This window comes from Manis javanica, chromosome 9, assembly GCF_040802235.1.
Source record: "Manis javanica isolate MJ-LG chromosome 9, MJ_LKY, whole genome shotgun sequence".
Taxonomy (NCBI): domain Eukaryota; kingdom Metazoa; phylum Chordata; class Mammalia; order Pholidota; family Manidae; genus Manis; species Manis javanica.
In genome coordinates, this window is record NC_133164.1 from 85,920,126 (window position 1) to 85,936,659 (window position 16,534).

Below are 16,534 nucleotides of genomic sequence, written 5' to 3' on the forward strand. Positions count from 1 at the left end.
AGCTATCATCTCAGCCCCCACAAATACATCACTTGTTTGACCATCTGGAAGAGATTGTGCCCTTGGGCCAGGTGCTCTGAGGTTTCTGGTTTTAAAGATGTAAGTCTTTGTATTCCAGCACAAGGATGATTTTGATATGAATCTATCTGCCTACTTTCCTAATGGAAAGAAAACTCAAAACTTTCCCATTAAATTGTGAAATGAATTGATTAATAAAAGATGCACTTTCTCCAATTGGGAATTAGGGCTTAATGTTGTCTAATGAGGTTTATTTTGAAATAATTACACAAAGTGGTGATACCAAACCCAACAGAGACACAATTTAGATAATAAACTAAGATTAAAGATCAGACAAGAATGTGGTATTTTTGAATGACTAGTGAACAACAAAAGCTAAGCTGAGCTGATAACATAAGTGCATGCAATTATAATATTTTATTAGCTTATGAAACTGTATCTGAAAACAGAACTAATTATTTCAAACTGTTTATTATCACCAATTCTAACACATTCTAGGTATGATAAAATATTATTGGCCTTTTCCTTTCTCTTTCTTCCCCAGAACTCCAGCCTGTGTCAGTAAGCAGAGCATTACATTATCACAGAAGGCCTTCTCATGTACAGCTCCTGCAAAGATAACCACTACTCTGACTTTTCACATTATAGTTTAATTTTGCCTTTCATTGAACTTCAGCAAATGGAATCACAGTATGTAACTTTTATTGTCTGGCTTCTTTGACTCAGCTTTGTTTGTGAGTTTCATTCATGTTGTTGCATATAATTATAGTTTTTCCATTCTTATTTCTGCAAAGTATTCCATTATGTGAATATACAGTATATTATTTATCCATTCTATTATATTTGGATATTTGTGTTGTGGGACTATTATGAATAAAGTTGTTATCTACATTCTTATATACATGGTTTGGTGATTATACATAGGTATTTCTGTTCAGTAATTACCTGGGAGAAGGATCCTTTAATATGTGTCAATAAATAGCTTCCCAGAGTGATTGTACAAATTACACTCCCAACTGATGTTATAAAAGAGTTTTGACATTGCACATACTCTCCGACACTTGGTATTCTCTGGCTTTTTCATCTTAGTCATTCAGGTGTTTAGTCCATAGAGGTTTAATCTGAATTTCCTTTATAACTAATAATGTTTTATGTAGCTTTTATATGTGTTATGTGTATCAACCACTTGGATACCTGCTTTTTGTGAAGTCCTTCTTCAAGTCTTTTATATATTCTTTTTTAAAATATTTTCAATTGAAGTACAGTTGGAATACAATACTATGTTGGTTTCAAGAACACAACATAGTGATTCAACAGTTATCCACATTATCAAATGCTTACCCTAACTAGTGCAGTTATTATCTGTCAACATATAAGGATGTTAAAGAACTAATGACTATATTCTCTATGCTGTACTTTCATTCCAGTGACTAACTTATATTTTGATTGAGATTTTATGTCTCTTTATCCTTTTTTGGTTGGTTGTCTGTTATTGACTTGCAGCAGGTATTTGCCCCTTTTTTGTGGTTTATAGTTTCACATTCTTATTGATGTATTTATTAACAGAGGTTCTTAATTTTAGAATAATGTAAGTTCTCAGTTTTCAACTATGGTTAGCATGTTTAGCGTCCTTGTAAATATTACATGTATACTCCTTAAGCATAAAGATGTTTTCCAGTGTCTTCTCAAAGAGCTTTATTGCTTATATTATTCACTTATAAATGCAGTCTGCTCAATTGATTTTGTGTGTATATATGTGTGTATGGCATCAAATAGAGTCCGTGTTCTTTTTCTCATATAAATATTCAATTGGCCCAGCACAATGTGTTTTCATGCTGCCTTGTACATGGTTAGTTCTATTTTTGTTGACTGTTTTATAGATCTTCTCTATCATAGAATTTTTGTCAGCCCTGTCTATTAGCTATTAAAACAACATTAAAGTTTTCTACTTTTCTATGATATTGGATTTATCTATCCTTTTAGTTCTTCCAGTGTTTACATTAAAGATTTTGAAGCTATGATATTGTGTGCATAGAAATAGAGTTGTGCTACAATCCTAGTAGACATACTTCCTTTAATATTATGAAAATATCCCTGTTTGTATATAGTGATCATGCTTTAAATTATACTTTTTGTGATATTAAGATGACTAAACCAGAGGTACTTACATTTGCATAGCATTTCTTTTCCTTTTTTACGTTCAGCCTTTTTCTCAAAAGCACGTTTATATTTGCAAGTCTAGCAAACATACTTCTACTTGAAGCATTTAGTGAGTCTACCTAAGTCATTTGTTACCTGGTGTCCAGTGCCTTGAAAGCCAATTTTTCTTTTCTTTTCAGTTTTTTTTAATTGTTTCAGACAGGAGAGTAAAGTTGGCTCCTGGTACTCCAGTTGGCCAGAAGTGCCCCCTTGTCAATTATTGTTTAGAGAGATTTATAATAAAAAGGAAAAAAACAGTCTAAATTTACTCATGGAATTACTGCTTCATTTGGAGTATCAGTCCTCCATCTCTGTCTTTCTATTTCAATATTGTCTGTTTTTCCAATACCACAATGTCTTGATTACTGCAGCTTTTAGCAAACCTTAAAGTTGGGTAATGTGAGGCCTCCAAGTTTGTCTTTCTCTTTCAATACTGTGTTGGTTGTTCTGGATTTTTCACTTCTCCATATAAACTTTAGAATCAGTTTGTCAATATATACAGAATAAGTCACTGGTATTTTGATTTTGATTTCTTTGACTGTATAGAATAATTTGGAAAGAAATGATATCTTGACAATATTGAATGTTCCTGTTATATAAAAATATGGAATCTCTCTCCGTTTCCTTAATTTTTTGACTTTTCATTGGAATTTTGTAGGTTCTTCACATAGTTCTTGTCTTTTTTTTAGGTTTATACGTAAGTATTTCATTTTGGGGTGTGCTACTATACATGATATTAATTTCAAATTTCACTTTTTCATTAATGGTATATGGGACAGTGATTGGTTTTCCTTTGTTAACCTTCTATACTGCCACCCTGCTATAATCACTTATTAGTTCCAGGATTTCTTTTTGACTTTTGTTTTGGAACTTTATATAAATAATTATGTCATCTGTGAACAGGCAGTGTTATTTCTTCCTTTCCAATCTGTATGCTTTTTATTTCCTTTTCTTGTCTTACTGCATTAGCCAGGTCTCCCAATATGATATCAAAAAGGTGTGGTGAGAGGACACCTAGTACCTGATCTTAGTGGGAAAGCCTCCCATTTCTCACCATTGAGCATGATGCCAGCTGTAGGTTTTTGTAGATATTTTTAGCAAGTTGAGGAAGTTCCCATTTATTCATACATTACTGAGAGTGTTTGTCATGAATGCGTATTGGATTTTGTCAAATGTTTTCTCTGCATTTATTAATATGATGGTGATTTTTCTTGTATAGCCTGTTGATGTGATCACATCAAAATTACATTAGTTATTTTCAGTGTTGACCAGCCTTGTATACCTAAGATAAATCCCACTTGCTAGTTGCATATAATTTTTTTATACATTATTTGACTCAGTTTATTAATAGTCTGTTGAGGATTTTTACATCTGTGAGAGATATTGGTCTGTAGTTTCCTCTTATAATTTGTCTGTTTTTGGTGTTAGGTTCATGCTAGCCTGATAGAATTAATTAGGAAGTATTCCCTCTGCTTCTATTTTCTAGAAGAGATTATTAAGAACTAGTATAATTTCTTAACTTCTTTGACTTCCTTAAGTGGTATATATAATTCACCAGTGAACTCATCTGGGTGCTTTCTGATTTTGAAGGTTATTAATTATTGACTCAATTTAATAGATGTATGCCTGTTCAGATTATCTATTTTGAATGGCATACACCTATTAAACTGTAAGTTTACATCTATTTTGTAGATCTACACCTAAATTGTAGAAATAGATAATCTGAACAGGCATACACCTATTAAATTGTAGATTTACCCCTATTTTGTAGATCTACACCAAAATTGTAGAAATACACCTATTTATTGTAGAAATATATAATCTGAACAGGCATACACCTATTAAATTGAGTCAATAATTAATAACCTTCAAAATCAGAAGATACCCAGATGTGTTCTGACAGATTCTGCCTCTCAGGGAATTGGTCCATTTCAGGTAGGTTATCAAAATTGTGGGCATAGTCTTGTTCATAGTATTCCTTTATTATCCTTTGAACATGTATGGGATCTGTGGTAATGACCTCTCTTTCATTTTTGATAATAGTAATCTATGTCCTAGCTTTTCTTCTTGGTAGCCCTGCTAGAGGCGTATTGATTTTATTGATCTTTTCAAAGAATCACCTTCTGATTTCATTTATTTTCTCCATTACGTTTCTGTTCTCAGTGTCATTGATTTCTGCTTTAATTTTTATTATTTCTTTTCTTCTTCTTACTTTGGATTCTTTTTCTAGTTTCCTATGGTTGAAGCATAGCTTGTTGATTTTAAATCTTTTTTTTCTTATATATGCATTCATTGCCATAAATGTCTAAGCACTGCTTTTGCTGCATCCCACAGATTCTGACAAGTTGTTTTTTAATTTTTATTTGGTTCAAAAGACTTTAAAATTTCTCCTGAGATTTCTTACTTAACCCATGTGTTACTTAAAAGTATGTTGTTTAATCTCCATGTACTTGGTGATTTTCCAGTTATCTTTCTGTTATTGATTTCTAGTTGAATTCCATGTGGTCTTAGATAAGGCATTGTATCATTTCTATTTTTAAATTTATTGAGGTGTGTTTTATGGCCCAGAATGTGGCATCTCCTGGAGAATGCTGACCTTGAAGAGAATGTTTTTTCTGCTATTGTTAGATGAAATAGTCCATAGATATCAATCATATCCAGTTGATAGATGGAGTTGTTGAGTTCAACTATGCCCTTGTTGACTTTCTGTGGGACAGATCTGTCCATTTTTGATACAGGGACATTGAATTTGCAAGATATAATAGCAAATTATTCTATTTTTCCTAGTAGTTCCATCCATTTTTGCCTCACATATTTTGTCACTGTTGTTATGTGCACACATATTAAGGATTATTATTTTTCTTAGAGAACTGGCCCCTTTTATCATTATGTAATGCTCCTCTTTATCCCTGGTAATTTTCCTTGGCCTGAAGTCAGCTCTGTCTGATTAATATAGCCTATCCTGCTTTCTTTTGATCAGTATAAGTATGCTGTATCTTTTTCCATCCATTTACCTTTACTTTATATTTAAATGGGTTTCTCATACACAACTTATAGTTGGGTACATGAAATGTACATTTCATCTTGGAATTGTACTTTTCTCATACAGACATTCAATTTGGTCTACTTTATATTTTTCACATCTCTACTTAACATTTATTATTTTCTCTAGCTTTTTAAATATATGGAACACAATTACAATAACTGTTGCAATATCCTGGTCTACTAATTCTATCATCTGTGTCATTGCTAGGTCAGTTTCAATTTAGTAATTTTCTCCTAATTATGAGCTGTATTTTCCTGCTTCTTTGCCTGGCTAGTAACTTTTGATTAGAAGCTAAATATTGTGAATGTTAACTTGTTGGTTGCTGTGTCTTTTTGCATGACTGTAAGTATTCTTGGCCTTTGCTCTGGCTTAAATAAAAGTTTTCTGGAAACTATACGATGCTTTGGGGTCTTGCTTTTCAACTTTGTTAGGTGGATCATAGCAGAATTTAGTCAAAAATTGTTACTTTTGAGAGCCATTGTTTCATATATTTAATTTCTCTTCAGTTATTTTAGACAGGAGGTAAATCCAGCCCATGTTACTCTATCTTTGCTGGAAGCATAACTATATAACTCAGTCTTTAGAAAATAAAGATGCAAGCAAATTGTTAGTTAAAAGAAGACGCCTTATCATAACTCAGAGATTATCATAATGACTGATGGAATTTTGTGACCACCCTGCTGTTATAGATACTGTGAGCATTGATTTTTTTAAATTAAGGTATTATTGATATACACTCTTATGAAGGTTTCACATGAAAAACAATGTGCTTACTGTGCTTACTACATTCACCCATATTATCAAGTGCCCCCCTCCATACCCCACTGCAGCCACTGTCCATCAGCATAGTAAGATGCCACAGAGTCACTATTTGCCTTCTCTGTGCTACATTTTTTAAATAAAAAAGTTAGCTGCAACTAACACGCAAAGGTTAGGGGCAATTAATATGAAAAGAGGTGCTCTGGTTGCTGTTAAAATTAAATGCAAAATGGAGACTGGGCTTGAAAATTCTCTGTGCAAACAAAACCATTTAACCCACTTAAGTAAATCTAGTTTACTTCATGAACATAAACAAAACTTAGCCTAGATTATTTCTTATAAATATCTCTGATGATCATAAAAGAAACGTAATTCAACTTCCCAAAAAATGCTATATCACTTTTAACCAATCTCCAGCTATCTGAAAACCCCCCATTGTAATAAACAATCACTGTAAGGGTTAAATAACTTCCTCATTTTCTCTTTATAAGCCACCCTGTAATGTCACACCCCTGAGCTTCATATCAGTTTTGTATTTGAAAGCTCCCACTTCACAAACTGTTCTTATGTGCATAATAAACTCCTACTAAGTACTTTTTTTTACTGATCTAGTGGTTTAATTTTGCTATTTCTGGATTTTTGAGAATGCAGATAGCCAGAGATGAATTGTGCAAGATATTGCCTCTTTTAGTACTTAGCATCATTCCTGACTCTCTAATCCTTTTCCCATATTTCAAGTGCTAGAAACTAAAGGCATTATTATCAGCTAAGTTCCAATGTAGAGTCTGCCAATGTGGCACTTCCATGAGGTTAGAAGGAAGATGGAAATTAGAAGTCATTATTTTTCTTCAGACTCTAGCAGTAGTCTAGGTTGCGAGCATCAGGCATGAGGCAATACAGAAGAGAAGCATGAGCTGACACGGCCAGACAACCACGGGCTCCTCTGCAGCTGTGCAGCAACAGGATCTTATGAAAACAGGCTCCAGTAAGCACGAGAGCAGCTTCATTTCATTTCCCAGTCTGTCAATAATGCCATTTTCTTCTCATTTGTTTTTCCAATGCTTCTAACCTATATTAAATACTTCTCTTATAAAAATATTTACAGTGGTTTCTTTTTACTGACTAGATTCTGCCTGTTGTAGTATTCCACTAATTTGTGTGAATTGTGAATTAGTGAAACATAAAAGAAGGTGACAGAAGAAAATGGAAAGAGAAGAAGCATTATGGGAAAGTTTGGAAAAAGAAGGTGATAAAGGAATCTGTCTCATACCATTAATTTTCAGGGTATTTTATAAGAATCTTTTCTGATAATGCCTTTTTTTCTATGGGCTATCACAATAAGATATTGACAATTCTATGATAGTTTGAACTTCTCTCTCCTATTTTAATCATTTGTTTAAAGGGTTTATTCTATGATTTTGAAACCCCCTCACATTCTACAATCAAATTAATCATAAAAATTTACTATTTCACAAATGAAAAGAAAAAGCTATCTAATTAAAGTCATTGATATATTTTAGAACCTCCATGACAATAGCATACATATTTGTTTGCTTTACAGTTACTCCACTGCTTTCAAAGTTATTTCCAAAAACAAACATACACAAAATATCACATGCATCAAAAATAACTTTAGAAGTCTATTTGCTGTTTATGTCTGTGGTTTCTTCATGTAGACAGAGTGTCCTGTGACAAACATAAATGTAGGTACAGCCGAGATACTTCTACGTTCTTCCAGCTGGCTTGTGTTTGATGTCCTATGCTCCCTCTGTTGATCTTTACAAGCCAGTGTTTCATGTGATTTCAAAGGGTTTTGGTTTTATGGTGTTCCTTTCATTATCAAATGAACTAACAATCAAACATACAGATTTATAAGTGTAATTAAATCTAAGGTTTCAGCAAATAGATTGTCACTTTACCTAGCACAGCCTACTTTATTTGCCAAGAGCACTTTTAATTTGTACCTGAGATTATTATTTGGGTTAAATCAAGATTGTGTCCTCATCTTCCTCTTTCTCCTCCCTTTCTTCCTCACCCCCTTCATTTACTTTGGCAATATAATTTTAAAATAAATGAAAATTATGCACATTGCAAAAAATTTAAACCTTATCTTTACCAGATAGATGATGATGATAGATATAGATAGATAGATAGATAGATAGATAGATAGATAGATAGATAGATGATAGATAGATAGATGATAGATAGATAGATAGATAGATAGATAGATAGATAGATAGATAGATAGACAGATGAGAAAATCTTAAACTCTCTGCACTCTTTGCTTTTCCACCTCTGGCAGTGTGCCCACCAAGTCTGTTTTCCATGACTAAGACACTGATTCTTTCAGTTGCTGGTAGCACTGGGTGCTGAGGGCACTCACAGCTATGTCCTTCCCCAGGAACTGCCAGTGAACAAAGAGAACCTCCTTGTCAACTGTTAACCACTCCACAAGGGTTGCCCAAGGGTGCAATGACTAAGCAAAGTAGATGGGAGGGTAAGAAGGTAGAGGTGACTTAATTCAGTATCTCTGAATGGCTATCCCACCTCCAGAGCTTGGCAGGAAAACATCTGAATTCTCTGTTGCAAATGTATCACAGTTCGTTTTGCCCTTTGCACCCATGACACCCACCCACCCCAAACCCTCCCAAATGGTAACCACCAGCCACTTCACATGTCTATGAGTCTACTGCTGCTTTGTTCATTTTGTTTTGTTTTGTTTTTAGATTCCACATGTAAGTGAAATCATATGCTATTTGTCTTCCTCTGCCTGGCTTATTTCACTTAGCATAAAACCCTCTAAATCTGTCCATGTTGTCACAAATGGCAGATTTCTTTTTTTTCTGTGGTTGAATAACTTTCCGTTCTATATATGTACCACACCTTCTTTATCTATTTGTCTATTGATTAGACACTTCGGTTGCATCCATATCTGACAATTGCAAATAATGTAGCAATCAACATAGGGGTGGACATATCTTTTTGAATCAGGGATTTTGCTTTCTTCAGGTAAATTCCTAGAGGTGCAGTTACTATGTCGTATGGTATTTCTTTTTAGTTTTTGAGGATCCTCCATATTGCTTTCCACAGTGGCTGCTCCAACTGACATTCCCACCAACAATGTAGGAGGGTTCCCCTCTTCTATACATCCTCACCAACACTTGTTATTTCCTGTCTTTTGGAGAGTGGACATTCTAACTGGTGGGAGGTGATATCTCAGTGACTTTGATTTGCATTTCTCTGATGATTATCAGTATGGAGTATCTTTTCATGGGTCTATTGGCCATGTGTATGTCTTCTTTCAATAAAATATCTGTCTAATTCTCTGCCCATTTTTTAATTGGGTTATTTGGGTTTTTTTGGTATTGAGTCATATGAGTTATGTATTTTGGAGGTTAACCTATTACTACATAAATCATTTAGGAATATATTCACTGATACTGTAGGTTGCCATTTTGCTTTGTTAATGGTGTCCTTTGCTGTAAAGAAGGTTTTTAGTTTGACACATTCCCACTTATTATTTTTGCTGTTGTTTCCTTGCCTGGGGAGATGTATCCAGAAAAAATAATTGCTCATGCTTAAGTTAATTTTTGCCTATGTTTCCTTCTAAGAGTTTTACAGTTTCATGTCTTACATTCTGGTCTCTAATCCATTTCAAGACAATGTTTGTGTGTGGAGTTAAACAGTAATCCAGTTTCAATCTCTTGCATGTAGCTGTCCAGTTTTCCCAACACCACTTATTGAAGAGACAGGCTTTTCCCCATTGTATATTCAAGGCTCATCATATATTAATTGACTGTATGTGGGTGAGTTTATTTCTGTGCTCCTTTTTCTGTTCCATTGATCTGTGGGTCTGTTCTTATGCCAGGACCATGCTGTTTTGATTATTATAGCTTTGTAGCATAGCTTGAAGTTACAAAGCATAATAGCCCCTGCTTTGTTCTTCTTTCTTAAGATTGCTTTGGCTATTTGGGGTCTTTTGTGATCCCATGTAAATTTTAGGATTCTTTGCTCTAGTTAATTTAAAAATGCCATTGGTGTTTTGATAGGGATCACACTGGCTCTGTAAATTGCTTTGGGCAGAATGACCATTTTGACAATACTAATTCTTCTTATCCATGAGCATAGGATACATTTCCATTTATTTGTGTCTTCTTAAGTTTCTTTCATCAGTGTCTTATAGTGTTCAGAGTACAGGTCTTTCACCTCCTTGGTTAAGTTATTGCTAGATATTTTAATCTTTTTTATCCTATTATACATGGAATTGTTTCCCTGATTTCTCCTTCTGCTGGTTCATTGTTGGTGCACAGGAAATGCAACAGATTTTTGTATATTGATTTTGTATCCTGTGACTTTGCTGAATCCCGTTATTAGTTCTAATAGTTTTTTGGTGTAGTCTTTATGGTGTTCTATATGTAGTATCATGTCATCTGCAAATAGTGACAGTTTAATTTCTTTCTTACCAATTTGGATGCCTTTTATTTCTTTGTGTTTTCTGATTGCAGTGGCTAGGACCTCCAGTACTATGTTGAATAAAAGTGTGAGAGCAGATATCCTGTCTTGTTCCTGCTCTTAGAGAAAAGCTTTCAGCTTTTTGCCATTGGTTGTGATGTTAGCTGTGGGTTTGTCATATATGGCATTTATTATACCCTCTATACCCATTTTCTTGATAGTTTTTATCATGAATGGATGTTGAATTTTGTCAAATGCTTTTCAGCACCTATTGAGAGGATCATGTGGTTTTTATCCTTCCTTTTGTTAATATGGTGTATCATTGATTGATTTACAAATATTGCACCACCCTTGCATCTCTGGACTAAATCCACTTGGTGGTGATGGATGATCCTTTTGATGTATTTTTTAATTTCTTTTGTTATTTTGTTGATTTTTGCATCAATGTTCGTCAGGGATATTGGTCTAGAATTTCCTTTTTTTGTACTGTCTTTGCCTGGTTTTGGTATTAGAGTGATGCTTTCCTCATAGAATGAATTTGGAAGTATTCCCTCCTCTTCTACTTTTTGGAATGCTTTAGGAAGGATGGGTATTAGCTCTTCTTTAATGTTCAGTAGAATTCAGCTGTGAAGCTATCTGGTTCTGGCTTTTGTTTGTTTGGGTGTTTAAAATTATCAATTCAATTTCATTACTGGTAGTTGGTCTGTTCAGATTTTCTGTTTCTTCCTGGGTAATTCTTGGAGGTTGCACTTTTCTAGGAATTTGTCAATTTCTTCAAGGTTGTCCAGTGTATTGGCATATAATTTTTCATAGAATTCTCTAATAATTCTTTGTATTTCTGTGGTGTGATTTGTTACTATTCATTTTTTCATTTCTGATTTTATTTGTGTCCTCTCTCTTCTTTCCTTGGTAAGTCTGGCTAGGGGTTTGTCTATTTTGTTTATCTTCCCAAAGAACCAGCTCTTGGTTTCACAGATTGTTTTCTATTGTTTTACTCTTCTCTATTTCATTTATTTCTGCTCTGATCTTTATTATGCTCCTCCTGCTACTCACTTTGGGCATCATTTGTTCTTCTTTTTCTAGTTTCTTTAGTCATGGACTTAGACTGTTTATTTGGGATTGTTCTTGTTTCTTAAGGTAGGCCTATATTGCTGCTATGTACTTCCTTCTTAAAACTGCTTTTGAGGCATCCTACATATTTTGAACTGTTGTATTTTTGTTTTCCTTTGTCTCCATGTATTGCTTGATTTCCTCTTTGATTTGTTAATTGATTGATTGATTATTTAGAAGCATGTCGTTTAGCTTTCATGTGTTTTCTTTTTGTTTTCTTCATGTAATTGATTTCTAGTTTCATACCATTGTGATCTGAAAAGATTTTTGGTACAATTTCAATCTTTTTGAGTTTATTGAGGCTCTTTTTGTGGCCTGATAGGTGATCTATTCTGGAGTATGTGCCATGTGCCCTTGAAAAAATATGTATCCTTCTGCTTTTGGGTGGAATGTTCTGTTCATATCTGTTAAGTCTATATGGTATAAGGGGCCATTCAATGACTCTTTCTGTATTTATTTTCTGTCTGGATGATCTGTTCATTGATGTAAGTGGAGTGTTAATGTTTCAATATAACTGTGTTGCTGTCTATTTCCTCCTTTCAGTCTGTTGGTATTTGTTGTATACTTTTAGGTGCTACTATGTTGGGTGCATAGATATTTACAATTGTTACATCCTCTTGTTGCACTGATCCCTTTATTATTATGTAATATCCATCTTTGTATCTTGTTACTTTGTTTTGAAGTCTATTTTGTCTGATATAAGTACTGCTACTCCTGATTTTTCTCTCTTATTACATGAAATATCTTTTTCCATCCCTCCACTTTCAGTCTATATGTGTTTTTAGGTCTGAAATAAGTCCCTTGTAGGCAGCATAGATGGATCTTGTTTACTTATCCATTCTGCCACCTATGTCTTTTGATTGGTGCATTCAGTCCATTTACATTTAAGGTAATTATTGATAGTACCATTTTAGTAATTGTTTTCTGGTTGTTTTTATAGTTCCTCTCTATTCCTTTCTTCCTCTCTTATACTCTTCCCTTATTTGATTCTTTTCTTTAATGTCATGCTTGGATTTCTTTTTTTTTTTTTTAATTTTCTGTGCATCTATTATAGGCTTCAGGTTTGTGGTTACCAGAAGGCTCGTAGGTAGTTTCTTGAACACATAACAGTCTATATTAAGTTTATGGTTGCCCTATTTCAAGCACAACCTAAAAGTACTACTTTTTTATTCTTCTTGCTCCTTTACACTTTACATATTAGATGTCATAATCTACATCTTCTGTGTATCCCTTGACTGATTTTCTGTATAGTTGATTTTACGATTTTATTTTTTTAACTTCATACTTGTTTAGTAATTAATTTGTCTACTATCTTTACTGTAGGTTTACTTTCACTGTTGAAAAAGATTTTGGCTTAAGAACATTTCCTTCCAAAGAAGTTCCTTTATCATATCCTGTCAGGCAGGTTTAGTGGTGATTTCTTTGAACTTCATTTATCTGGGAAAATTTTAATCTCTCCTTCAACTCTGAATGATAATCTTGATGAGTAGAAGATTTTTAGTTGTAGGTTCTTCCCTTGTAATATATTAAATGTTTCATGCCACTCCCTCTGGCCTGTAAAATTTCTGCTGAGAAATATGCTGAAAGCCTTATGGAGTTTCCACTATAGGCAATGGCCTCTCTCTTCTTGCTTTTAATATTCTCTGTCTTTCTTCTTGCCATTTTAATTATTATATGTCTTGGTGTTGTCTTCCTAGGGTTCCTCTAGTTAGAGTCTCCCTGTGCTTCCATGACCTCAGTGTCTATTTTCTTCTCCAAACTGGGGGATTGTTCAGCTATTATTTCTCCAAATACACATTCTACCCCTTCATCTCTCTCTTCTCCTTCTGGACCCCTATTATGTGAATATTGTTTCATTAGGAGTTGTCACACAGCTCTCTTATCATCCTCTTATTTTTAGTTTCTTTTTTCTCCCTGTTCCTCAGCTTCATTGTTTTCCTCTTCTCTAATTTCCATCTCACTGTCTTCTCAAATTGAAGCAATCTATTATTTATCCTCTCCACCATATATTTCATTACAGTTACTGTATTCTTCAGCTCTGAGTGGCTCTTTTTCAGCTCTCCTAACTCTTTTTGGAAGTCCTCCCTGAGATTGTCAGTACTTTTTTGCAGATCAGTGAGCATATGTATGACTTACTCTGAAATCTTTATCAAGAAGGTTGGTGATCTCCATTTCATTTAGCCCTATTTCTGGTGTCTTATCTTGTTTTCATGTTTGGAACATATTCCCTGCCTCCTAATTTTGTCTTGGTTTATGTGTTTTACCTTTTATTAGATAGATCAACTATGCCTAATGATCTAGAAAGTAATGGCTTTATTAAGTGTACATTCTCAGGTGCCCAGAAGCTCAAGACTCCTTGCTCACCAGTGGCTGATTCTACTTCGCAGGGGAGCCTCAGCTGGTGTTGGTGGGCTGAGGGTGGGGCTGCCTTCCCGCCTCTGCTGACAGTGCTGATCTCCATCTGAAGAGGCTGACAGGTCACTTCTGTGTCTGGAGGGTCTTCTGCTGGGATTCATTGAGTGTGGGGCCACCTCTGCTTGTCAGTCAGCAATGGGGTTGGTAGGCAAGGTGGGGCAGATGCACAGAGGAGTGCACTGCAGGGGTAAGCTACTGGTCAGGTAGATGGAGCATTTGGAGCTTGCTCCTCGGAGTGCCCAACCAGCTGGGCCAATGGAGAACTAGGGAAACATTATCTACATGCCTTTTCTCATCTGGAGAGAGAGCTCCCTCCAACCCCCACCCCTCTGGTATGCTTCCCACTGCTCATAACTCTTTCAAATGTTCACCTCAATATTGGATCTCAGTGGGACCGATCGGACACGCCTGTCCTCTACAAGTGGCAGGAGTCCCAGACTCCCAGAGTGCTCCAACTCTACCTGGTGTCTAGCACATTAATCACCAAAGCCCAAGGCAATGTGGTCTCATGTTCCTGGAGCAGGTCTCCAGGGCCAGGTGTGCAGAGTTCCTGAAAATCTATCCCCTCCCCGCTTCACTCCTCTCACTCCCCTTGTGGGCTGGGATGGAGGAAGGACTTGGGTCCTGATCTATCACAGCTCTGTCACTTTACCCTTCTCAGTGTGGTCTTCACCAGATATAGATTATCTGTTTTTCACTCTTCTTGTCATTTTCAAGGATAGCTGCATTTGTTGTAGCTGCTTCCTTGGTATGTATGTGGGAGGAGGTTTCTGCCTTGCCTTCCTATTCTGCCATTGTTTCCACTGCCTTCATTCATTTCTTTACCTGTGCTATTTCTGAGAGTACACCTCTAATAAATCATCGGCATGTAAATTTTAATTTTATAATCTGTTCCCTAGGGAAACAAAATTATGAGGTTTAGTACCTGAAGTGGGTACCAGAAGCAGACTCTAAAATGGAATTCTGCATTGGTCACTTATTAATAGGCAATAAGGACACATCATTGGCCAGAAGGTGAAAAGGGGGTTAGTAAAGGAATCAGAAAGGTGAACAAATTGGTGAGAGCAGATAGAACATGAAATAATATACAAAACAACATCAAGAGGGGATATCCTAAAATAAGAAAAAATAAGAACAGAGTACCTATGGGAAGTAAAAGGGAATGAGTTATTAAGAGGTGAATTGAAAGCATAAAAATTTTTTTTAATACAGAAAAAGAGAAAAGGTATGAGGAGATAAAGGAAAAAAGAATTGGAAGAGAAAAATACCAAAGCTAAAACAGTGTGAGTTAGAGGATGAGAAAGTGCTCCTTTTTCCCACTGAGGCAAAGAGAAGGTGCGTAGAGACTGGAGTTGCCAAGACTCTGATTGCACATTTATCTAATTCTCTTTAGTTTATGGTCTCACCTTTGTTCAAAAATAAATGTAAACATAGAAGTGTTAAGGTATGTAAAGCACTCAAGGCAGTATCTTCAAGGAAAGAATACTGCAAGATAGTCCTTACAAAGTAAGTTTTTAAGTTATAGCAAATAATAGTTTCTTTTGTTTTTGTATAATCATAAAAACACTGCTTTATGCTAAAGGAAATTTTTAATTCACTTTAATGCCTGAAAACTACAGCACAAGTTTCTCCCTTTAAAAAAAAAAAGATTTAAAATTTTCAAATTTTAAAGTATATAATCCTAAAACTGAAGGAATGAAACAGCAGCAGAATCACAGAACCCAAGAATGGACTAATGGTTACCAAAGGGAAAGGGACTGGGCAGGAAGGGTGGGAAGGGAGGGATAAGGGCAGAGAAAAAGAAAGGGGGCCTTACGATTAGCATGTATAGTGTGAGGGGTGCATAGGGAGGGCTGTGCAACACAGAGAAGATAAGTAGTGAGTCTACAGCATCTTGCTGATGAACAGTGACTATAATGGGGTTTGTGGGGAGGGACTTGGTGAAGGGGGGAGTCTAGTAACCATAATGTTTTCATGCAACTGTAGATTAATGATAATAAAAAGAATTTTTTAAAAAGTATATAATCCTATTTAGCTTTGCAATTGCACTAATGTAAATAAAATAAAACCTAGTTCTTTTCTGTGACTTGCCTATTCAAATCTTTTGCATGTCTTCTCTAGTAACAGAAGAGAAGAATGTATGTTTCTAACATAGAAGAGTAGATGCCACAATAACTCATAAGAAACATGGGCAATTTTTTTCTGTTGGATTTCTGATGCAAGATTTGTTTTTGCTCCAGCAAATATCCTTAATTGAGAAAAGCAGTGAGGAAGGGCATATTACCTCTACTCTAAGTGTGCTTGCTTCATAAAGTAGGTGTGTATATGGAAACTGTAAGTAAAATTCACCAAAAATAAGCCCTATGGATTTATAAATTTCATAAAAGTCATCAGAAATATGTTCTCTTCAGTGGGTGCATAGGAACTCTAACTTCTAATTTTGGGTAGCATATAGATACAAGGATAGTTTGCCTTTTTTTCTGAATTATTGTTTTAAGCCATATGTTCCTGGCTTTAGTTCACAGTATTTACACC